The sequence below is a fragment of the Homalodisca vitripennis genome, chromosome 6, assembly GCF_021130785.1.
Source record: "Homalodisca vitripennis isolate AUS2020 chromosome 6, UT_GWSS_2.1, whole genome shotgun sequence".
Classification (NCBI taxonomy): Eukaryota; Metazoa; Arthropoda; class Insecta; order Hemiptera; family Cicadellidae; genus Homalodisca; species Homalodisca vitripennis.
The window spans coordinates 5,645,742-5,671,995 of NC_060212.1; positions in this window are offsets into that span (position 1 = coordinate 5,645,742).

Consider the following 26,254-nt stretch of genomic DNA (forward strand, 5'->3'; position numbering starts at 1 on the left):
GGATAACGTATTCAGATTATTTACCAACCCGAATATGCAAAGGTGTATTGCTGGTACAAGATAAAACTCTTTCTTCCTCTTTATGTGTCAACTATGTATAGATATATACCTTAATTGTCCTCGTTATGAAAAATTTTTTCATTCGCATTAAAATATTTAATAGTTTGACGTTCTGGTCTCGTTACGTTGTATATACGACGTTGGATTTCTTGGAGTATTTGGTTGTCTTGTTAAGGTCTCCAAAAAACCCAACCATATCGCATGACTTGAAGAACGAAAGTTAAACACACACACACACACACACACACACACACACACACACACACACACATATATATATATATATATATATATATATATATATATATATATACTTTATTTACTTTTATATTTTATACTTATTTTCTATAAGTTCGTATAGAAACTTTAAGGACTAGGTAAATCTAATTTACTATATTTGTTCGTAAATGTACATATTATGATTCTCTAATTATTTATATTAGGTATTTGGTTATGTTACGTATGATCAAAAATAACCTAAACAAGCGATGACAGCTTTACATGTGAATGTACAACTATGCATAAATATTTACAAAAATGGAGCTAACCAAATTTATGTTTAAGATTTGTATTGTTCTTCGTTACTATTGTAGAAAATATCATTCTACTAATTTTGGTGAGGATAAAAACAATATATTGATAGCCATTATTTAATACATATATTTTAACTGTGACATTGAATAGCATTTTTTAAACTATTTAGCAGATGTTCGTTATGTTATTGAAAAATATTTTGAAATAAAAATGTAACCGTAAAGGAATTTTAATCAAAAAGTAAGAATTTTGTATAATATTTGTTATCATTTAAGAATGTTTAGGCGATGTTTATTTAAAGTAAGCAGTCACTTAAAATTTAAATTTATAGATTAAATCTAATCAGTACAAGATTTTTGAAACACCATTACAATTTTATGGATTGATAAATTAAAAGTGCGCTTTCTATGCATATTTTCCTTTTTCATCTCACATATTTTTACTAGAAGAGTTATTACATAGTGACTTATACAAACCATGATAAATAGAGTAAACAGAACTATATGTGTCATTTTAATTTATTTACATATATTTTGAATTATAATTAAACAATTTTATAAATAATATTTGAATCGGGGGACGCTAATATCATATAATTGCTTATACAAACTTATGAAAATTCATGCAGAAAGCTAACTGTAACGTATTATGTAACGAAATGTTTTACGTTTCAATAAACAGAGATGTTGTTTATTTATAATTAATTACAGTTGTTTTAAATTATTGAACGATATAAAATAAATCAACACTTATGTATTTTGTATATTTATTACAATTCCATTTGGAATAAATATACAAGTAAAATATACACCAGAAATTAATATACCTGTTATATATATATATATATATATATATATATATATATATATATATATATATATATATATATATAGAGAGAGAGAGAGAGGAGAGAGAGAGAGAGAGAGAGAGAGAGCAGAATTAATATTTATGAGACAGATCTGTATGCGATTAAAACAAATCACTTTACTCATGAATAATAATAAGGAAAAGAAACCCGGCTTACTTAAGTTTACTATTATATAAGATTAATTCACAACATGTGTCCGGTAAAAGGTTGATTTGTCATGAGGAAAATTGTATGTACATTGTATTCACTATATAACTGTCACTAAAAACTGTTTTCGCTAAGTGAGGTAAAATATATTTAAACCACGTGTCACCTAGCAAGCATAGCTCAAGATACTTGTAAAGTTTAGTGTCTGTATCCCATTTCATTCCCACCATGTCCTGTGGACAAATATATACAGAAAAGTCACTTTTCGTCTATAAATATTAAATTTTGTAATTATATACATGAAAAATCAACCTTTTACGGGACACATGGTTGTGAGTTAACCTTAAATAATTGTAAATACTAATAAATAATAATAAGCGGGGCTAATTTCCTAATTTTTATTTATGATTAAAGTGATTTGTTTTAATTGCATACAGATCTGTGTCGTAAATATTATTTCTGCTATACGAGCGGTAGTCAGTAATTGATGGAAGTTGTTACAGTTATGTCAGAATTACCGTTACATCAAACCACAGGGTGTTCTGACAGCACACGTAGGTAGTATATTATGAGTGGTAGTCAATAATTGAAGGAACTTCTTACAGTTGTGTCACAATTACCGTTACATCAAACCACAACGTGTTCTGACAGCACACGTAGGTAGTATATTATGAGTGGTAGTCAATAATTAATGGAACTTCTTACAGTTGTGTCAGAATTAACCGTTACATCAAACCACAGCGTGTTCTGACAGCACACGTAGGTAGTATATTATGAGTCGTAGTCAATAATTGACGGAAGTTCTTACAGTTGTGTCAGAATTACCGTTACATCAAACCACAGCGTGTTCTGACAGCACATGTAAGTTGTATATTATGAGTCGTAGTCAATAATTGACGGAAGTTCTTACAGTTGTGTCAGAATTACCGTTACATCAAACCACAGCGTGTTCTGACAGCACACGTAGGTAGTATATTATGGGTCGTAGTCAATAATTGACGGAAGTTCTTACAGTTGTGTCAGAATTACCGTTACATCAAACTACAGCGTGTTCTGACAGCACACGTAGGTAGTATATTATGAGTGGTAGTCAATAATTGATGGAAGTTGTTACAGTTGTGTCAGAATTACGGTTACATCAAACCACAGCGTGTTCTGACAGCACACGTAGGTAGTATATTATGAGTGGTAGTCAATAATTGATGGAAGTTGTTACAGTTGTGTCAGAATTACCGTTACATCAAACAACAGCGTGTTCTGACAGCACATGTGGGTAGTATATTATGAGTCGTAGTCAATAATTGATGGAAGTTGTTACAGTTGTGTCAGAATTACCGTTACAACACCAAACCACAGCGTGTTCTGACAGCACACGTAGGTAGTATATTATGAGTGGTAGTCAATAATTGATGGAAGTTGTTACAGTTTTGTCCAGAATTACCGTTACATCAAACCACAGCGTGTTCTGACAGCACATGTAGGTAGTATATTATGAGTGGTAGTCAATAATTGATGGAAGTTGTTACAGTTGTGTCAGAATTACCGTTACATCAAACCACAGCGTGTTCTGACAGCACATGTAGGTAGTATATTATGAGTGGTAGTCAATAATTGATGGAAGTTGTTACAGTTGTGTCAGAATTACCGTTACATCAAACCAAAGCGTGTTCTGACAGCACATGTGGGTAGTATATTATGAGTCGTAGTCAATAATTGATGGAAGTTGTTACAGTTGTGTCAGAATTACCGTTACATCAAACCAAAGCGTGTTCTGACAGCACATGTAGGTAGTATATTATGAGTGGTAGTCAATAATTGATGGAAGTTGTTACAGTTGTGTCAAAATTTAGCGTTACATCAAACCACAGCGTGTTCTGACAGCACATGTAGGTAGTATATTATGAGTGGTAGTCAATAATTGATGGAAGTTGTTACAGTTGTGTCAGAATTACCGATACATCAAACCACAGCGTGTTCTGACAGCACATGTGGGTAGTATATTATGAGTGGTAGTCAATAATTGATGGAAGTTGTTACAGTTTGTGTCCAGAATTACCGTTACATCAAACCAAAGCGTGTTCTGACAGCACATGTGGGTAGTATATTATGAGTCGTAGTCAATAATTGATGTAAGTTGTTACAGTTGTGTCAGAATTACCGTTACATCAAACCAAAGCGTGTTCTGACAGCACATGTGGGTAGTATATTATGAGTCGTAGTCAATAATTGATGGAAGTTGTTACAGTTGTGTCAGAATTACCGTTACATCAAACCACAGCGTGTTCTGACAGCACATGTGGGTAGTATATTATGAGTCGTAGTCAATAATTGATGGAAGTTGTTACAGTTGTGTCAGAATTACCGTTACATCAAACCAAAGCGTGTTCTGACAGCACATGTGGGTAGTATATTATGAGTGGTAGTCAATAATTGATGGAAGTTGTTACAGTTGTGTCAGAATTACCGTTACATCAAACCACAGCGTGTTCTGACAGCACACGTAGGTAGTATATTATGAGTGGTAGTCAATAATTGATGGAAGTTGTTACAGTTGTGTCAGAATTACCGTTACATCAAAACCACAGCGTGTTCTGACAGCACATGTAGGTAGTATATTATGAGTGGTAGTCAATAATTGATGGAAGTTGTTACAGTTGTGTCAGAATTACCGTTACATCAAACCACAGCGTGTTCTGACAGCACATGTAGGTAGTATATTATGAGTGGTAGTCAATAATTGATGGAAGTTGTTACAGTTGTGTCAGAATTACCGTTACATCAAACCACAGCGTGTTCTGACAGCACATGTAGGTAGTATATTACGAGTGGTAGTCAATAATTGATGGAAGTTGTTACAGTTGTGTCAGAATTACCGTTACATCAAACCACAGCGTGTTCTGACAGCACATGTAGGTAGTATATTATGAGTGGTAGTCAATAATTGATGGACGTTGTTACAGTTGTGTCAGAATTACCGTTACATCAAACCACAGCGTGTTCTGACAGCACATGTAGGTAGTATATTATGAGTGGTAGTCAATAATTGATGGAAGTTGTTACAGTTGTGTCAGAATTACCGTTACATCAAACCACAGCGTGTTCTGACAGTACACGTAGGTAGTATATTATGAGTGGTAGTCAATAATTGATGGAAGTTGTTACAGTTGTGTCAGAATTACCGTTACATCAAACCACAGCGTGTTCTGACAGCACATGTAGGTAGTATATTATGAGTGGTAGTCAATAATTGATGGAAGTTGTTACAGTTGTGTCAGAATTACCGTTACACCAAACCACAGCGTGTTCTGACAGCACATGTAGGTAGTATATTATGAGTGGTAGTCAATAATTGATGGAAGTTGTTACAGTTGTGTCAGAATTACCGTTACATCAAACCACAGCGTGTTCTGACAGCACATGTAGGTAGTATATTATGAGTGGTAGTCCAATAATTGATGGAAGTTGTTACAGTTGTGTCAGAATTACCGTTACATCAAACCACAGCGTGTTCTGACAGCACATGTAGGTAGTATATTATGAGTGGTAGTCAATAATTGATGGAAGTTGTTACAGTTGTGTCAGAATTACCGTTACATCAAACCACAGCGTGTTCTGACAGCACATGTAGGTAGTATATTATGAGTGGTAGTCAATAATTGATGGAAGTTGTTACAGTTGTGTCAGAATTACCGTTACATCAAACCACAGCGTGTTCTGACAGCACATGTAGGTAGTATATTATGAGTGGTAGTCAATAATTGATGGAAGTTGTTACAGTTGTGTCAGAATTACCGTTACACCAAACCACTGCGTGTTCTGACAGCACACGTAGGTAGTATATTATGAGTGGTAGTCAATAATTGATGGAAGTTGTTACAGTTGTGTCAGAATTACCGTTACACACCAAACCACAGCGTGTTCTGACAGCACACGTAGGTAGTATATTATGAGTGGTAGTCAATAATTGATGGAAGTTGTTACAGTTGTGTCAGAATTACCGTTACACCAAAACCACAGCGTGTTCTGACAGCACATGTAGGTAGTATATTATGAGTGGTAGTCAATAATTGATGGAAGTTGTTACAGTTGTGTCAGAATTACCGTTACATAAAACCACAGCGTGTTCTGACAGCACATGTAGGTAGTATATTATGAGTGGTAGTCAATAATTGATGGAAGTTGTTACAGTTGTGTCAGAATTACCGTTACACCAAACCACAGCGTGTTCTGACAGCACACGTAGGTAGTATATTATGAGTGGTAGTCAATAATTGATGGAATTTGTTACAGTTGTGTCAGAATTACCGTTACACCAAACCACAGCGTGTTCTGACAGCACACGTAGGTAGTATATTATGAGTGGTAGTCAATAATTGATGGAAGTTGTTACAGTTGTGTCAGAATTACCGTTACACCAAACCACAGCGTGTTCTGACAGCACATGTAGGTAGTATATTATGAGTGGTAGTCAATAATTGATGGAAGTTGTTACAGTTGTGTCAGAATTACCGTTACATCAAACCACAGCGTGTTCTGACAGCACACGTAGGTAGTATATTATGAGTGGTAGTCAATAATTGATGGAAGTTGTTACAGTTGTGTCAGAATTACCGTTACATCAAACCACAGCGTGTTCTGACAGCACATGTAGGTAGTATATTATGAGTGGTAGTCAATAATTGATGGAAGTTGTTACAGTTGTGTCAGAATTACCGTTACACCAAACCACAGCGTGTTCTGACAGCACATGTAGGTAGTATATTATGAGTGGTAGTCAATAATTGATGGAAGTTGTTACAGTTGTGTCAGAATTACCGTTACATCAAACCACAGCGTGTTCTGACAGCACATGTAGGTAGTATATTATGAGTGGTAGTCAATAATTGATGGAAGTTGTTACAGTTGTGTCAGAATTACCGTTACACCAAACCACAGCGTGTTCTGACAGCACATGTAGGTAGTATATTATGAGTGGTAGTCAATAATTGATGGAAGTTGTTACAGTTGTGTCAGAATTACCGTTACACCAAACAACAGCGTGTTCTGACAGCACACGTAGGTAGTATATATTATGAGTGGTAGATGTACGCGGGTGTGTAGAATGTATCATTCATATGAACAAACTCTCCCCTAGTCTTTCATTTGTCAATTGTGTCGCAATGGTTTTGTTAGTATATGATTTGGCCATTTGTTTATAGGAATAAAGACATTTTTCCATTACTACTAAAAACAATAGTAACATTTTGAAAATTGCTATACTAATTATCTGTAAAAAGTCAAGAAATCTATTTTACAGTAAACACTTGGCAGCTAGTAGTAACGTTGAATTGAGCAAGTTCAAAGGGATATTAAATTATATTGGTACTATAATAAAGTATTTTAAAAGGCACCTGACAATGAAACTTTTGGTTTGAAAGACATCAATCCACAAATTAAATAATATAAACGTGTAATACTTATTATTAATCACTACAAGTAAAACGGAGACACAGCATTTAAAGCGTTACCTAATTCACTTCTATAACTGCTTCAATCAAACGGAGAGCCAGCAATGGCGATTCTTTTGTTTTTCTGAGAGTTTTGTAGCTGAATGGGTTATAGCAAAATGATGAAATGTAATTTTTTCTAAAAGTCCCAAGACATTTTGGAAGAAAATAAATATTTTCCTATCAAGCTATTATTGAAGTCTACATTCTAGAGACAGTAGTAAGGAAGTGAAAAAGGATTTAAAACTGTAGGTTTTAGTAATAGAAAGGAAATAAATTGTTACTATATTTAGATAATATTGGTAAAGGAGATGTTTATGGATGTATCATTCATTTGCAACTTTAATAAATAGAAAAAAAACACAGTAAATTTATAAAAAAAAAAAAACAAAATCTGTGCATTATAATACATCTCAAAACTGTATATTTTATGTAATGCGTCTAATTAGTTTGATTCGATGGTGGAATATTTTATAAAGCATAAAAATAAATGGTTAGGAGTAAATGTTATAAGATATTTCTATTATCAATAGTAATTATAATTTGTTGTAGTAAATAATATTTTCTTTTATTAGTATAAAACATTATTTTACCTCTTATATCCTAGGCCTGAAAAATATACTCGTTCCTCCCTGGTTCTTATTGTTCCCATTATTATGTTTATAATTTTATATAACAAATATTGTATAAAACAAATTAATATTTGTAAGGGCAGTTCCCCAAACACTCATAAGAACGAAATATTTTTTATTACACGTAGTTTATGATATTGTATTAAAAAAAAATAAAAAAATATTTATCCACTTTTTTACAATTATTATTGCACAATAAAGTGTTTTATTTGTTTAAGCGTTTGTTTCGTGTTTTACAATCACTTAAAAAATGTTACTCTAGTATAAAAAATCGATTAGTTGTTGGTAACGGATTTTGAACCAATCACTCAGCATTATTAATTTAATAACAACTGCGTAAATATAAAACCTGCCACCGTTGTGACGAATACTACATGCCTTTCCCATAAGCGAGAACGTTTATAGCTAAACCAATAACGCTGAAAACATAGTGGAATATAATTTAGTCTGGCTTTACTTGATTACGTTTTAATACAGTTATGTTCTGTGATTTTCCTCACATATATAAATATAAATCAAAACACACGAGGACTGCAGGACTATCCGCTATAATCTTTAGAACATAGAATACTGAGACAAACATCTATACTTAACGTTCGTTTGTTACCTAATCTTGTGTGGTGTTGAAAGCTTGATACATAACATTGATTCTTTATAGGTGCTAAAATGAAAGTGTTATGGAATGTTTTGTTATTATATACTTTGTTTAACAGTATTTTTAAATAATATTTCTAAATTCATAATGGAGATACATTAATAAAAGAAAGGAATGAGAAAATTTATTTCCATTATGTATTTATTTCCACTAAAGATTTTCTTATATATGTATAATATTGAATCTTATGATATCAGTATCTGCATTGTAAGTGTACGCCATTCCCCCTGTATCATAACAATCTACGTCTGTGGCAATGCAATATAGATGTCTAATAGAATTATTAAACCTATTAAGAGAGCTATATTCAACATAGAGAAGAAATAAAACACATTAAAATAAAGGGTGATTTTTTTTATTGGTGTGGTTTTTAAGTTGGCACCACTATTTATAAAGTTGTAAGGACATTAATAATTTAATAGTTTCATCGTATTAGGTAAGAAAAATTAAAAAATGTCACTATTATTGCTAACGTTGATTGAGATTGATTTCAAACATTATCACTGATATGTAGTAATACATAGTATTTCATTATCTTTAGTATTTTTTATGTTAATTATTTGAGAACACATGTGTGGTTCTCGAAAAATTTTTGCGGTGATTCTAAAGTTTTGGTTTTAAAATAATATATTTAGAACTAAGAAATTCTCTTAATAAAAAGTAATTAATTAGGGAAGTGTGTCCTGTTTCCCTGGCGAGACTACAAAGTATCTCATTCACTTAATGATCTCAACGACAATTTAAAAATTCCCAGCCGCTAATGGAACACTCAAAGTATTTGTACTCCAATGAAAATTACTACAACCCATTTAACATTCCAGTTACATAACATCTGCCTTGATGTCCGATCTTTTTCACTGAAACTACAGCAAATTGACTTGCCCATTATTGGGTTGTCACCATATACAAACAATAGTTTGATCATGTTACATTAGGTTTATAATTCTAAAATATATATCTCAAAATTTATTTCTGAAATTTGTGTTATATGAATTAAAAAAATCATGATAATTAATAGCTTTATTTATGAATTATTTATTTTAATAGCCTTTATTCCTGAAATAGAAAATATAGCTACGAGTTAATGAAATGGTTATTATAATTACAACGTATGTGTTTCACAATTTACTTGCCACATATGCATATGGAAATAGTACTATATATATATATATATATATATATATATATATATATATATATATATATATATATATATATCCTCTTTTTAGGTGCTTGCATAAGTTCAGGTTTGATACCAAATGGACTGACATTGAAATTTCCTATGTCTAGATTTCCAAATTATATGCATAAATCGATTAATGTGATAGCAACTAACACAAACATAATTCTAACTAACACAGTATACCTCCTTTACAAAAAAACAAGCAGAATTGCATAGACGTGAATTATCAAAATACCATGAATTGATAATGGAAAAATTTCCAAACGTTTCACAAATTATCAATAACTTCACGATATCAACAATACATTTTATGTCTAATAAATCAGCAAAACTTTTAAAAAAACTGCCAATTTTAACAAATAATTCCATGAGTTGTAAAAAGCGTCACACATTTAAACCAGATTCTTCAATGGAACCCTTACTATCAAATGACTCAATTAAGAATGCTATATTGAATATTTCATCACTTTTTGATGACTTAGAACCACTACAAACATAGATGATTGTTTAGAACCTAAAGATATCAATTTACCCAAAACGAACTATATTAACTTATCCAACTACACTTTAAAACTAAATGAAATTGATATTATTACCAAAGGGCTTAACTCCAAAATTCGACCACATAAAATTGGTTTCTGTTGCGTTAGAGTTTTCAAGAAAAGTTAGAATTAAGCATTACTTTTTAAACAACGATGAAAATGAAGAAGCAGATGAGAAGGTTCACAAAATCTCTCTTGAAGTTTAAGCCACCTTCAGATTGGGATCCCCCAGCTTTGAATCCAGATCACCCTATAAAGCAGTTTTAATATAATTATTTCCAACATTTCTGATCCTTAATTTGCAGATACTTTACCAAAAAAACAATAATTTAACAAAACTGCAGCAAAAAGCTATAAATTCTTTAAAAAACAACAAGGACATAATAATACTTCCTGCTGAAAAGGGGGATATGACTGTAATAATGAATATAAAGGATTATATTGCTGAAGCAGAAAGACAACTGAGTGACACAACTACTTATAAAAATTTTATATAGAGATCTTAATGAAGAATTTTGTTCAAAAAATATCTAAGTACATAAATAAAAATGCCACAGGAAAACTGAAGTGATCATTCCATCAATTTACTAATAAATAAATCTCCGAAAACACCAACATTCTACATATTGCCCAAAATCCACAAGAATATTTCAAATCCACCAGGAAGACCAATTGTAGCTTCAATATCTTTCTCCAACTGAGAGAATTTCTTCTTTTGTTGATGACCATTTAAAAGGATTTGTGACTAATCTTCCTTCTTTCGTGAAAAATAGTAATGATTTTGTGCACCTTGTGAAAAATGTAGCTCAACCTCTTCCTGAAAATACTAAATTAGTAACAATCGATGTCCAATCATTGTACACAAATATTGAACATCAACAAGGAATTGATTCTGTTAGATACTACTTAAAGAAACGTCCCAAAAAATACACTTCCTTCGTCAGATTTTCTTTTAACATTAATAAATTTCATTCTAACTATGAATTGCTTTAGGTTTCAAAATAACTTTTATCTACAGCAAAAAGGGACAGCCATGGGAACAAGAATGGCTCTTTCTTATGCTAATCTTGTGATGGGCAAGCTTGAACATGATTTTCTAGAAACACAAACATACAAACCCATATTTTGGAAACGTTACATTGACGATATCTTCATGATATGGACATATAGTAACGAACAATTACAACATTTTTTACAATCACTGAACACTTTCTGCAACTTAAAATTTACGTGGGACATATCTGATTCAATTGTGAGTTTCCTGGATATAGATATTTTATTGAAAATCAGAAGTTGAAAACTAAGATTGATAAAAAACACCAACACATTTCAATATCTACATTATGACAGTTGTCATCCATCCCATGTCAAAAAAGCCATTCCAAAGAGTTTAGCTAAAAGAGGCCAAAATTTATGCAGTGACAAATATCACTGAACAATATATTGATAATTTATTATCAGCATTTTCCAAAAGGGGTTATCCACGCAAAATTTTAAACAACAAACTGAACACTAAATCACTATCAATTGGAACAAATAAATGTAAATTTGACAATAATGATCCAAAGTTTTTAACAAAATGCCACCCTGGACTTTATAAAATTAACAATATACTTCGAGTAGCATACAGTTTATTGGACAGCTCTGCTTCAACTAAAAACATTTTCAAATACATTCCAAAAATAAGATTTAGAAAACCACCAGTTTTGAAAGACCAAGAAACCATGACAGTTGGGTCACATCCGTGCAATAAACCCAGGTGTTTAGTTTGCAACATGTGCTCTACTTCAAAAACATTTACAAGTAGTTCTACAAAAAAAATCATACAGTATATTTGAAGACTTAACATGCGAATCAAAAAATATTGTTTGCCAAATTCAGTGCAAGTTATGCCCTAAAGATTATATTGGCTCAACGATAAATTCTCTTAGGACAAGGATGACAGGGCACAGGTATGCATATAAACATAAGAAGACAGAGCAACCTTTAGTGGCACATGGTTTAATACATAATTTAAATTTTGAAGACACATATTCAGTGAAACCAATTAGAAAAATATCAGAAAATTTTAGTACAAACAGTCTAAGAACCATGGAACAAGCCCATCAACTCGTCACTAAATCAAAAATTTCCAAGTGGATTAAATTTGAGGTGATTTAGTCAACAAAGTGAATTTATAAAATTAAATCATATGTTTACCATTCTACATAATTCATTCCTAATTTTCATTTTCTGTGTTGATGTTTAGTTTTATTATGTTCTTATAGCCCTATTTATATGTTTGTAATTTCCTGAAGACGGTTTAAGCCGAAATATAGAAACTGTTACTGTAATACATTTGAAGATTTCTTATTGAAAATTAATATATATATATATATTAAGAAAATGTTTAATATATCTTGTGATTCAATGTTTATTGAAATTAAATAAGGCTATTGTCATATATAAGATTTAATGGAAATAAAAGCCATTTGCCAGGTATTTGGTCTTTCAATCATATATTAGTTTGATTATTTAAACGTATATGTGACAGATACAGCCAAATATAAAATAATTATATATATGTATATATATATATATATATATATATAATTTCAATAAACATTGAATCACAAAAAGTACTTGCTCCGCCGGGAGTCGAACCCGGATCTCTCACTTGCCGGGTGAATGTGCTACCATTACACCACAAAGCGCTTACTTTTTCCGATTCAATTATTTGTATTTGGCCGTATCTGTCACATAATGGGTTTAAATAAGCAAACTAACATATGATCGGAAGACCAAGTACCTGTCAAACGACTTTTATTTACATTAAATTGTATAAATGGCAATAGCCTTATTTAATTTCAATAAACATTGAATCACAAAAAGTACTTGCTCCGCCGGGAGTCGAACCGGATCTCTCACTTGCCGGGTGAATGTGCTACCATTACACCACAAAGCGCTTACTTTTTCCGATTCAATTATTTTGTATTTGGCCGTATCTGTCACATATGGGTTTAAATAAGCAAACTAACATATGATCGGAAGACCAAGTACCTGTCAAACGACTTTTATTTACATTAAATTGTATAAATGGCAATAGCCTTATTTAATTTCAATAAACATTGAATCACAAAAAGTACTTGCTCCGCCGGGAGTCGAACCCGGATCTCTCACTTGCCGGGTGAATGTGCTACCATTACACCACAAAGCGCTTACTTTTTCCGATTCAATTATTTTGTATTTGGCCGTATCTGTCACATATGGGTTTAAATAAGCAAACTAACATATGATCGGAAGACCAAGTACCTGTCAAACGACTTTTATTTACATTAAATTGTATAAATGGCAATAGCCTTATTTAATTTCAATAAACATTGAATCACAAAAAGTACTTGCTCCGCCGGGAGTCGAACCCGGATCTCTCACTTGCCGGGTGAATGTGCTACCATTACACCACAAAGCGCTTACTTTTTCCGATTCAATTATTTTGTATTTGGCCGTATCTGTCACATATGGGTTTAAATAAGCAAACTAACATATGATCGGAAGACCAAGTACCTGTCAAACGACTTTTATTTACATTAAATTGTATAAATGGCAATAGCCTTATTTAATTTCAATAAACATTGAATCACAAAAAGTACTTGCTCCGCCGGGAGTCGAACCCGGATCTCTCACTTGCCGGGTGAATGTGCTACCATTACACCACAAAGCGCTTACTTTTTCCGATTCAATTATTTTGTATTTGGCCGTATCTGTCACATATGGGTTTAAATAAGCAAACTAACATATGATCGGAAGACCAAGTACCTGTCAAACGACTTTTATTTACATTAAATTGTATAAATGGCAATAGCCTTATTTAATTTCAATAAACATTGAATCACAAAAAAAAGTACTTGCTCCGCCGGGAGTCGAACCCGGATCTTTCACTTGCCGGGTGAATGTGCTACCATTACACCACAAAGCGCTTACTTTTTCCGATTCAATTATTTTGTATTTGGCCGTATCTGTCACATATGGGTTTAAATAAGCAAACTAACATATGATCGGAAGACCAAGTACCTGTCAAACGACTTTTATTTACATTAAATTGTATAAATGGGCAATAGCCTTATTTAATTTCAATAAACATTGAATCACAAAAAGTACTTACTCCGCCGGGAGTCGAACCCGGATCTCTCACTTGCCGGGTGAATGTGCTACCATTACACCACAAAGCGCTTACTTTTTCCGATTCAATTATTTTGTATTTGGCCGTATCTGTCACATATGGGTTTAAATAAGCAAACTAACATATGATCGGAAGACCAAGTACCTGTCAAACGACTTTTATTTACATTAAATTGTATAAATGGCAATAGCCTTATTTAATTTCAATAAACATTGAATCACAAAAAGTATATATATATATATATATATATATATATATATATATATATATATATATATATATATATATATATATACGTCTGTGTGTACAATATAGTCGCAATATATTTGAAATTTTTAACTTAAAAATGCAATTTCTATAATACATTATTTTACTAACGTTAATAAGGTTATTAATAAAGTATAATTATTTCATCATTTACTTTTTATATTGCTACAATTGGAATATAAATATTGCAATAAGACCTTTATATGTTACCGTAAATGTATTTAATTTTGTATTTTAATTAAATTATAGTATAATAACCATAACAACTTTAATATAATGTATATATTAGATTAAAATATAATATATTGAACAGGTCGGGAAAACACGAAATAAATGAGCATTGTATGACAACTACGTACGAGGTCCACTTAGTTTATTACAATAAACACATAGTGACGTGTAAAATATAAAACATTTGCCACACACAAGTGCTCAAGTCAGGATAAATTTGTAAATCTGCTCACGTTCAGATTAGAGACTCTCTGCAGATTGTCTCTGCACAGGTAAACAGTACGTTGGAACTGCCGAGATTGTCAGAGCTTACACGTTTGTGTGTTTCCAATGGCTCAAACCTACACAACGTATATATTTTATACTATTTAAATGTGTTATTTTTACTTAAATAATATTTTAGTAAAATTTGGTATTGCGACACAAATAAGATATAAAATTATTATTATTACCTGCAAACTGTTTACTCAATTGGTGTTTGAAACTGCTATTATATTTTAAAATAAAAAATAACAATTTACATGTGTATGAAATACAAGTTAGCAAGAAATTTATTAATTATAAAAAAAATAAATTAGCAATACAAAGTTAGTTAATATATTTGATGTTTAGCGTTCATGAGTGAACAATAAATTGGAAAGATATAATATTTTTTTTATCTAGAGGTGTAACAATGATGCCTGTTTTTAACATTGTGATTATCCAGCCGTGATCAGTTCTGGCTGGTTTTATAACGTTCAGTTCAACCTACCACTGGGCACAGCAAAAACCGTTGTATCACTTAAATCTGGGTAACGTTAGGGACGCTACAATGTGATTTAAATTCTTCTAAGCATACACGCAATAAAAATATATTTACTTTCATGAAATCGTCTAGTACTCAAAAGCACCGGAGTTTATTACTATATATCCGACTCAAGCAATGTCGTGCGTGGCTGTTCCTTGGCAGTGCGACCGCTATGAGATACTGTCCTTGGATACGGTTCACCTGTTACATTTTACTTTTTCATTTTTTAGTCACTATCTGCATTGATTACCTAATAATTGAATATTACACTAAAGTTTTACAATATTCTCTGAAATTTAAATAATAATATGAGTGAATATATCCTTTTCAAATAAAGTTTGAAATTGTAAACCGTTATCTTTTGGGATTCTTTTAAAGGACAATTTCAAAAATCGTACACGATTTTTCTTTATGTCACAGTGTTTTTAATGAATAGACCATTAAAATAACATGTCACAAGATAGTTGTTTCAATTTGAAAATTTTATGTTACTCCCCTTCTCAAAGAGGAGTACAATTTTCAATCCTTGAAAGAATTTATAAACATATTTAAATAAGTATAACGAATATTGTTCATGGATATCTCAATATATTTGGACCATACACAGACTATCAAGATTTATTTACACTAAACATTTTTTTACGAAATAAATTACCAGCCTTTATATACCGCAGATATTTTCTATAAAATAGTAACTTTTGCTTTATTCTTAGATTTTTGATTTGTTGAAACAAAATTTAAGAGTATTTTAAGTTTATTTAATAGTTTGTGGAACTAACAGTAAGTTATGAACTTTCACACCAAGATAATGAATTTTATATAATTACATTGAGGAAGTAATATTATCTCATTAAGTAATATGCTAATATAGTCTCATCTGTATTATGTTTTCATTAGATAGTCCTGCACCCTTCACTCCCGCAAGGTTTCATTATGATATGTGCAATATAAGCAGAACGTAGCGCAAGGTAACTGTATTAAAATGTAATCAAGCGACGCAACGCTTTACAAAATTACATTCCACAGTATTTACAGCGTTATTAGTTTATTAATGAATGTTCCTGCTTACATGAGAGTGAAATATATCATTCAACACAGCGAGGGTTATTTTTTATTTTATTTATTTATTTTAAGGTAGTTTTTAAAGTTAATTTTTATCTCACCAATTTTTATCATCAATTATTAATGAGATGGCAGTTTATTAATGTTATTCTATGACATATAGTAAAAAATTGTTTTTAAATTCCTTAATAAACTGCCACTTAACTGTGAGAAATATAAATGATATCAGCAATAGTCAAAAAAAACGTAATAAAATTGTAACATTTCCCAATGTTTTGGAAACTTTTATTTGACAATTACACTCACACATTGTAAGTGTTTCCAAATGAACGTAGACTACCGATTCGATATACTGAACTATCGATGTATGTCCCTTAAAAAAAGACAACCACAAGAGAGTGTCTAAATTGAGATATGAAACGAGTGATAAGTTGCCACGATAGCAAACACATTCACATATAGTTAATTAAAATGTTTTTCTTTGTTACATTTCTTCACATATACAAATATATTTCAACGAAAATATAATATGATTGCAAAGAAAGCCGGAATAAAGTGTTACGTCTACTCTATAGTTATAATGTAAGTTTACATATATATAAATTGAAATTGCTCTTAAAAATTATTGGCAAACGTTACCACTATACGCAAAAAATGTTTCAATCATTAATTTTCATCTTCAAAAATAAAAATAAAATCATACATATTCGTTAAATGGTTAATTAAAAGTTCATGAACTTAACGGGTGTACTTCAGGAGTCTTATTCTATTTCAGATATAAAAAATTCAATAAAAATAATAATATAAAGAATTAATAACAGTGAAAGAACAATAAGTGTGGAAAAATAATCTCTATTCTTTTTATTTTATTTTGGAATTTAACTTTTTCTTGTTAAAAACTTATTGCTGTCACGATGGCGTCAATTTAATTTATACCCTTTTTTAAGACGTTAAATATACGAAAAAACTGTTTGTTAGTTTCTGAATATATAAATTGTTTTTCTTATATTCATTTATTTTATATTTTTTTCCATTGATACTCGTCAACATTACGTCTTCATTGCTCTATTTCATTCATTATTTTTTAAGATAAAATTGAAATTTTTCCCCAGCAATATGTTGATTGTATCCTCAATAAATGTTTAATAACCAATAAATCGTACTGCAAAAATCTTAAAGTCAAAATAACTCTAAAACAGGAATAAAACTTTTTAATTTTTAAGGTGAATTCTGCGTTAAAAAATATTTTTAAAATTCCACCTATATTAAGGTAACAGGACCAATCAGGGAGTAACCAATCAACTGCGATACCAGTGACAAATGAATGGCTCGGGGAAGGTTTGTTGTTATATAGGCTATGTGTACACTCTACACACCTGCGTACCTACATACTATCTAGATGTGCTGTCAGAGCACGCTGTAGATTGATGTAACAGAGTCTCTGATACAGCTGTAACAACCTCCATTAGTTATGGACTGCCGCTCATATCACACAATAAATTGCCCGTACACCCGTACTTCTTCCCTGATTGGTGCCTGTCAATATAATTTTTATTTGTGCCTGTCTGTATGTCGCTCAACACGATAAATAACTGAACTGTAGAATTTAAATTTCACATAGAGCTTCACTTACGCATGGGTAAACCCTGAGTATGATGTTGATGCGTGTCTCACTATGGGCTTTGACTGAATGAATCCGAAAAAGAAGTAATAAATGACCTGTTACTTAACATGTAGATAGTAAGAGATTTTCAATAACAAAGTTCAAAATAATAGTAAGAATAAAGCTTAAATAAATAGTACCACATCATTGGCAAATAAATCCTAGAATAACAGATCTATAACAAATAACTGCAATCGAAAAATTAATTATCAAACCTATAACTAAGTTAACAATAAATACAGTAAAAGAGAATAACAATAACGATTTCAAGATAAAAACAGCAACTGACGACTAACAAGTACAACCGCACTTAAATTACAGGTTTACTAAACATATAAGGGAAAATAAGAGATTATAACGAGGAAAATATGACTATATTATTACCATCCATAAATACTAGGATGGACTTTATATTGGAAAAATACAGAAAGAGGATTCATTTGAGACATTAAAAGACTTTGCTGTAACACAGATTACGTTCCAAAGAACGTGGCAGAATGTGTGGCCCTCTAAAGACTCCACATAAGCAAGGCACAGTATCAATACTACAAATAAAAGCATAGTTGTATTGAGGTGGTGGGCTATTTCTGATATATCTCTCTCAATGCAGAATACCTAGAGAATGAAGTGAGCTATATACTCGTATATATATATATATATATATATATAAAGTAATTATGTTGCAATTTATAGAATTTATAGTATATAAAATTCGTTTGACAGGCATTTGGTCTTCCGATCATATGTTAGTTTGCTTATTTAAACGCATATGTGACAGATACGGCCAAATACAAAATAATTGAATCTGAAAAAGTAAGTGCTCTGTGGTGTAATGGTAGCACATTCACCCGGCAAGAGAGACATCCGGGTTCGACTCCCGGTGGAGCAAGTACTTTTCGTGATTCAATGTTTGTATATGAAATGTTTCAGGAAACCCAAGCGAAGCAACGTCAAGGAACGTTTTATAATTCTAAATGACTATAAAATAATTTCCTTTGTTTGAACTCTTTTAAAATTTAATTATTTTGAAGAAAACATAATAATTAAAATTGCGTGAAACATAAAAACCAAAAACTTAATTCGTTTTATTTTTGTATTGATTATTTTCAAGGAATAGTATGCATGAAATAGACATACCACATGGCTGTCGTATGTTTGTTATGTTTTGTTTACTTTAACCTTTAGTTTAGGTTTTATTCATACATTAGTTTAATCATTTACCTGAAGAGTAAGTCAGATTGCAGATCTCTAAACGCGCTGTCACTGAACGATGGCAAATGTCCATAGAAATCCTGTTAATTTTTATTTAACAGTTGCTATTGGGGATTTTGGTATAAAGTAAGATAAAATAAATAGTGATGGTGAGTTTCATTCGTAGAAAGTAAAAGATTATACGTTTTTATTCAATATGAATAATTTAGACTTTTATGCTATAAAAATACGCATATGCCAATAAAATATATAAATATCGTTGACAATAAACGCAAACGGAAAAAAATAATAGATGTGTAACAAGCAATGTAAGAGGTTGTACACTTAGATTGATCTATAACTTAATAAGTGGCCGTCACCGAGATAATAAGTGGCATGTCACGTTACGGATTATGTCGGACTTGGCATGTCCCAGGCGGTTTAGAGTCCCCTTGCATCAAGTATCTGAGACTTAGTAGTTAGTAGAACTGATGCATTTGAATATTATAGATACTTTATTTTAAATACAAATATAGTAACATTTCAAATTTATTAATTAGACGTTTAGAAGTTTAAACCAGTCCTTAGAGACCAAACTATTATATTTAAAAAAAGGTTCATAATATGAAAACCACTGTTTTAAAAATTCAAGACCTGCATATGAAAAGACTGCTTCAATATAATATTTAATTTTAATAAATATAAGTTTTTACAAAATAAAAAAAGTATTTTATTTTTATTTTTCAAATTTGTATACGTATTAAGCCTATTTGTTTATTATAAATTCTGTCTTGTTTTGTAGTTAAGTTTTAGATTAGACATTAATCTGAGGAAGAAATCAGATTGCCGATCTTGAAACGCAGATTTTATTATATGTAAATGGCCGGAAATACCCTGTTTAAAGAGTAATTTGTTTCGCAGTGCAGAAGGATATACCATAGGATACGCTATGTCAAAGTAAGCTACGTTAGGTTTTTCTTACCTTGGTATTGGACTAAAATGTGTGGGACTTTTTTTTACTGTTTGGTCTCCAGCTTGATAAGATATTTGTAACAGTATAAATAATCTCGACACCACACCCGGACTGCATTTCTTAAAGTGGGGCATTTGTTAATAGACTAAATTAATCATTAAAATGAAAAATCCGGCAACCTACAAATATCCCAGGAAACTTGGGCTAATACTTTTTTACATAGTAGAGAGTTTAGGGGTTTCCATGATAAAATAACAACTAAAAAATACATATACAATTGGATTGAAAAAAAAAGACTTCTTCTCACTTCAAACAGTGCTGACTCTATGATACACAATCCTCAAACATTATATATAGTAAATATGTGAGTATTTTGCGTGAACTCCTTTGATATATTCTGAAAACCATTTGAATGAGCCTAACCTAACTGGTGATATAAAGCTGAGAACAAACAACACTCGCAATAAATCAGACCTTTATTGTTTTATTGCAGTGAAATGAGCCAACTGAGCTTGTCTGCTGTGTCATGATACCCCATCAAATCGGAACCATTATGCCCGAAATTTTTTTACAGAATTATATTTTCAGCTTCCCAATGTTCCTTGTGTAACAGAATTTAGAGAAATTAGTATATACAGAAAGAAAGTTTTAATCTCTTAGATACAGCACAAGGTAACACTTGTCATTACATAATTTATGTTATAACTCTCTGTTTTCTGAATAAACGCTACTTATGTGGAAAACGTACCCCTCCATAACCTATAGATACAGGTAATAGTAGGGATGATTATTATTACATGATAGACTTACTGAATTTACCACTCTGTCATAACACTTTAGTTTTTAACTCATTAAATAGCAATATTTAGTGCTAAGAACGATATTAAAACAACTAAGGGTTGTCTAGCTCCTTTGTCTTTTTGGCATAACGTTCTTCTGTAGTTGCATGTACCTCTTCACGGCCAAAACCCTTTAGACAACTATATTTTGTTGACCCTTTTAGTCTCTAAGAGCTACCTGAGGACGGTATGAAAGACTGCATTTATAATGAAAGGAAATATTAACTGTAATGTGTATGTCGCCAATGTGTAGTACGCAGAGATCCTTAGAAGTTGTAGAGTAATAATATATTAAAATAAATGTTGAGTTCATGTTAAATATCTATAATTTAACACGTAGAATTTGTCCAACCCAATGCAAAAATAGTACTCTTGTAAATTAAGTGATTGCGTATCACCACAAAAGAAATAATTATATATTACTTAGCTAAACATCTTAATTTAACACGATTAACGCAAACTATAGCAGTAGTAATTTTCTCTAGACCTTGAGTATAGAATTTGAGATGAGCGATCAGTATTAACGACACTCCTATAGAATTGTTATTTTTACCACGAGAAATAAGGTGAAGGATTCTACGGTATTGAAAGATACCTAATACACAATCACGGCATCGAGTTGGTTGAAAATGTTTTGTACTGTTAATTACTTATATCCTATACTGTTGGCCTATTTTTTTATTGTCTCTGTTGACACAATGTTTCCGTCTACTTGAGGCATAGGAGACGTGTATTCCTTAGTCATAGCGAACTAAATTGTATTTCCTTTAACGGAAATTGGAAAAGCTAAATTGTAGAGAAAAATTATTTAGAAACATGTATTAGCAGTATAATTTTTATATTTAGTATTATTAGTCGTTTGATATTACTAATACTCATGTGTTCTTATTTTGTAAGGTTATGCCTAAAAGTATTTAGCTACGATATGGAAGGTTACGATTATGGAACAAATCCTAGTAAATTGGTTTATTTTCTTTATAGTTAACATGTTCTACATACTACGGAGGAATGGGTATTACTATAACTGGAATTATTAAATTAATAACCCCTCTTAACAGTAATATATGTGATTTTGTTTATATATATATATATATATATATATATATATATATATATATATATATATATATGTAAAACCAACAGGTTACACTGCTTCGTACGCATTTGTAAGATCTTACACATCCACGACAACTTCAAACAAAATGTTTATATTTATGGGTATTTTAATTTACTTAATAACGCATAGCCAATCTCGACGTGTTTCATGATCTAGAATACACATAGAAAACACAAGGATAATATAGTCCTTAAATAAATATTCAAAATTATATTTTACCTTATTTTTAATTTCTTAATTACAGTACTGAACAAGCACTACGCTCGTAGTATTTTCTAAAATGTTAGCACGTAAACATATATTTTTACTAAAATTAAAATTTTGTTATATAAGTTTTTGTTATTACTTTGCCCCAAACAGTGGTTGAAGAAAAATATATTTTTGTTACTATCCTACTTACTATGTGCTTTCACATCATAAATGTTAATAAATTGAAAGTAGTGGTCGAAATAATTAAACATATAGTCGTGCTTATTTAAACATTAAATAAGCCATTACAAAATGCTTATTTAGCGGAGTTGATTAAATTTAATCGGAACCTTCTATTGCGTAAAATATATGCGTATGTTAATAGCACACTAACGTTTCTGATTCTCTACGCAATGTATTGTCGAGGGAAATCACGGCTCCATCAACTGTTCTGCAGCATTTATACTGGACCTCGTCATCACCAATGCTCACAGATGTTACTACACGTCTGTGAATAAGCATTATGCTAATCATTATGTTTTCATTATTGAACAAAGAATGAGTTATAAAATCCCGTTTTTATGTAAATATTTTACAATTATAATTACATTTTTAAATACGCTTATATTTGTGTTGTGAGATAAACACTCAGCGATGTTTGAAATAAAGTCTAATGATTATAATTCATTCTGTTAGTTTTAAAAGATATCGTTTATAATGCAATATTACACAGATTTCTTATGTATGAAAGAATAAAATTTAAATTATTATACATATATATATATATATATATATATATATATATATATGTATATTTATGTATGTATATATAACAGGGTGTATATTATGTCTGGAAAAACACCCAAATATATCCTTTAATAATTTAAATATAAATTTGAAACCTCTTACAATCGTGATAGAGATTGGGCATCTACTTTTTGGAACAATGTTTTGTTATGTCACACCAACGGGGGACGTCTGCCGAGGGTATCGTGAATATTCTTAATGGAAGCCTATACCTTGTGATACATAATTTTAAAGGTAATAGCTTACTGAATTGAATGCCACAAACCACATTCAAGGGAATTATTCTATCAGAAAATAGAGCATTTTTAGTATTGAAAATTTACTGATGTTCAACAATGTAATTTTAACATGGTTCTTGCCACAAAATGTGTTACACTAATTTTTTAGCATTTTTTTTAAATGTTCAATTAAATAAAACAAAAATTTCATTTTAAGCTGGTTCTATTAGCACAAATTTGCCAGTTTTTTATTACAGTACAATTATGGAAAATACTTATGTTATTGATTTCTTATTACAAATAAAAAATAATGTATGCTGTTAGAAAAGTCTTACAACAAACGTTTTACCTGCATTTGGTCTCAAAGCAATTTTTCGAACTGTGTTCCTTCTACGGTTTGACAATGAGCCAATTCTTGTGTAAAATGATTCGACAGAGTTGCCTAACATTTCTTCAGTTATCAAAGCAATCTCCTCTATAATCCTGTTTCTTAGGTCTTCCAAATTATGAGGCTTTCTTCTATAAACATTGGATTTTTAAATGACCCCATAGGAAATAATCGATTGGTGACCAATCCGGAGGATCTTGGAGGCCATTCGATTTCTCCTCTTCGGCCAATCCATTTATGAGGGAAACCTTAAATCCAAATACTCTCTTACCTGTCTCCATAATGGGGTGGAGCACCATCTGCTGAAACCATACATTATCAAAGTATTCTCCTGATGCAATTTGAATAGCTGGGATTATTTCATTTTGGAGCATATTGTAGTAAAGTTCGGCATTTAAATTTCCATTGATGAAAAAGGGTTCCAACAATTTTGTTACCTAAAATTCCACACCATACGTTCAGTTTTTGTGGTTGCTGTGAATGGGACTCAGTAATCCAATGTGGGTTTTCACTAGCCCAGTAACGGCAATTGTGCCTGTTAACATTGCCATTTAGGAAAAAAGTTGCCTCATCAGAAAATAGTATGTTGGTCAGAAAATCTCTATTGTCATCACATTTGCGCATCACAAGTTCACAAAACTCAACTCTTCTGTCGTAATCATCCTCACTTAACTGTTGGACTAAATGAACTTTAAATGGTTTGTATTTATTAATTTTCAAAATCTTACTCACAGACATAGGGTGCATATCATGTTGCTGTGCAGCTTTTCTGAGCGATGTATGTGGGTCTTCAATAAATGTTTGCAAAAACATCTAGTGCATGATTCTTCATCTGTTGCAGATTGTATCCTACCCGACTTTGGCCGATTACGTACACTCCCTGTCATTTCAAAACGCTCAATAGTTTTTGATATTGTTGAAACACTTATGGGATTCCTTTCTGGAAAGTGTCATTAAACAAATTTACAAACTTCCCGATAAGATCTTTGACGATCGCCATATTCCTCGCATCATCAACAGAGTAATTCGTTCTCTTTCAGAAAATTCCATTAAAATGCCAAATAAAAATTGAACTACTGTAATTAGATAACTTGTTGACAGCAATGCTTCAGAGGGACACTGATTAACTCGACAGGAATGATATGACCTTTGTCCATTTGTAATTCCCAAGCTTAGACCTGTCTAGTGAAAAGCTCCATGCTCAACAAACTGAAACCTGTAGACCAGATGATTAATAACACAATAATGTTTCTCATAGGCTAGTGAACTTTGTCTCTTTAAACCTTCCTGCTGACTGGAAAACCCCAAGTACAGATTCATAAGTTAATCAGAGAGAAAGTGACTCATAAGTTTTATTCATTGTAATAAAAACTGGTAAATTTGTACTAATGAAACCAGCTTAAAAATAAATTGTTTTTTTATTTTAATTGAACATTTAAAAAATGCTAAAAAATTAGTGTAGTAACACATTTTGTGGCAAGAACCATGTTAAAATTACATTTTTTCGTATTAAAAGAAAACTTAATATTAGCTCAGGTTTCACCAATATTTTTTAACTTTACAATTAATAAAACACAAATTATAAAGGTGAAGTTATCAATAATTACGATACCTATGTTTTTGGTTAGGCCTGATGTAAGTAACAAAAACATTTTTTAGGATTACTAATGCCTTACACTTTTTATACTGGAATGAAAACAACTCCCAACAAAGTACGGAGAGAATTTATATAGGTCAATCAGAAAAACCAGTAACTTAAACGTGTAGAATTTGTAAAACCTTGTTTATTATAAGAGAGTGATATGAAGTACATTTTAAAAAGAGTTTACAGAAGTGAAACTGGTGTTTGCATACGCAAGAATATTAACTGGTAGTACTGGAGTCTATGAACAGTGTCTGTGATATAACAACAATAACAAAAGACATATATTAGCTTTCGTGCCTAACCAATTTTATACATAGAAAGTTTTTACTCAGTTTCTTAAGGACTACGTTATTTTACATTCAATAATATATTAAATATTGCTATTAAAAATATATATTTTTTTATAATAAGACAATAAACTAGAATGGCCACAAATGTACACTGTTATATGCTCTTCATGATCAAAACAAGGCAAACTCTACATTGGACTCATAGAGATAATTCACTTAATTCAGAAGTTTCGCATGATTCAGTGGGTACCGGTAAGGATTTAGCTAAAGTTTTGATATTAATCGATACCGTCTTATAGAACGTCAGTTAAGAAAAACTAT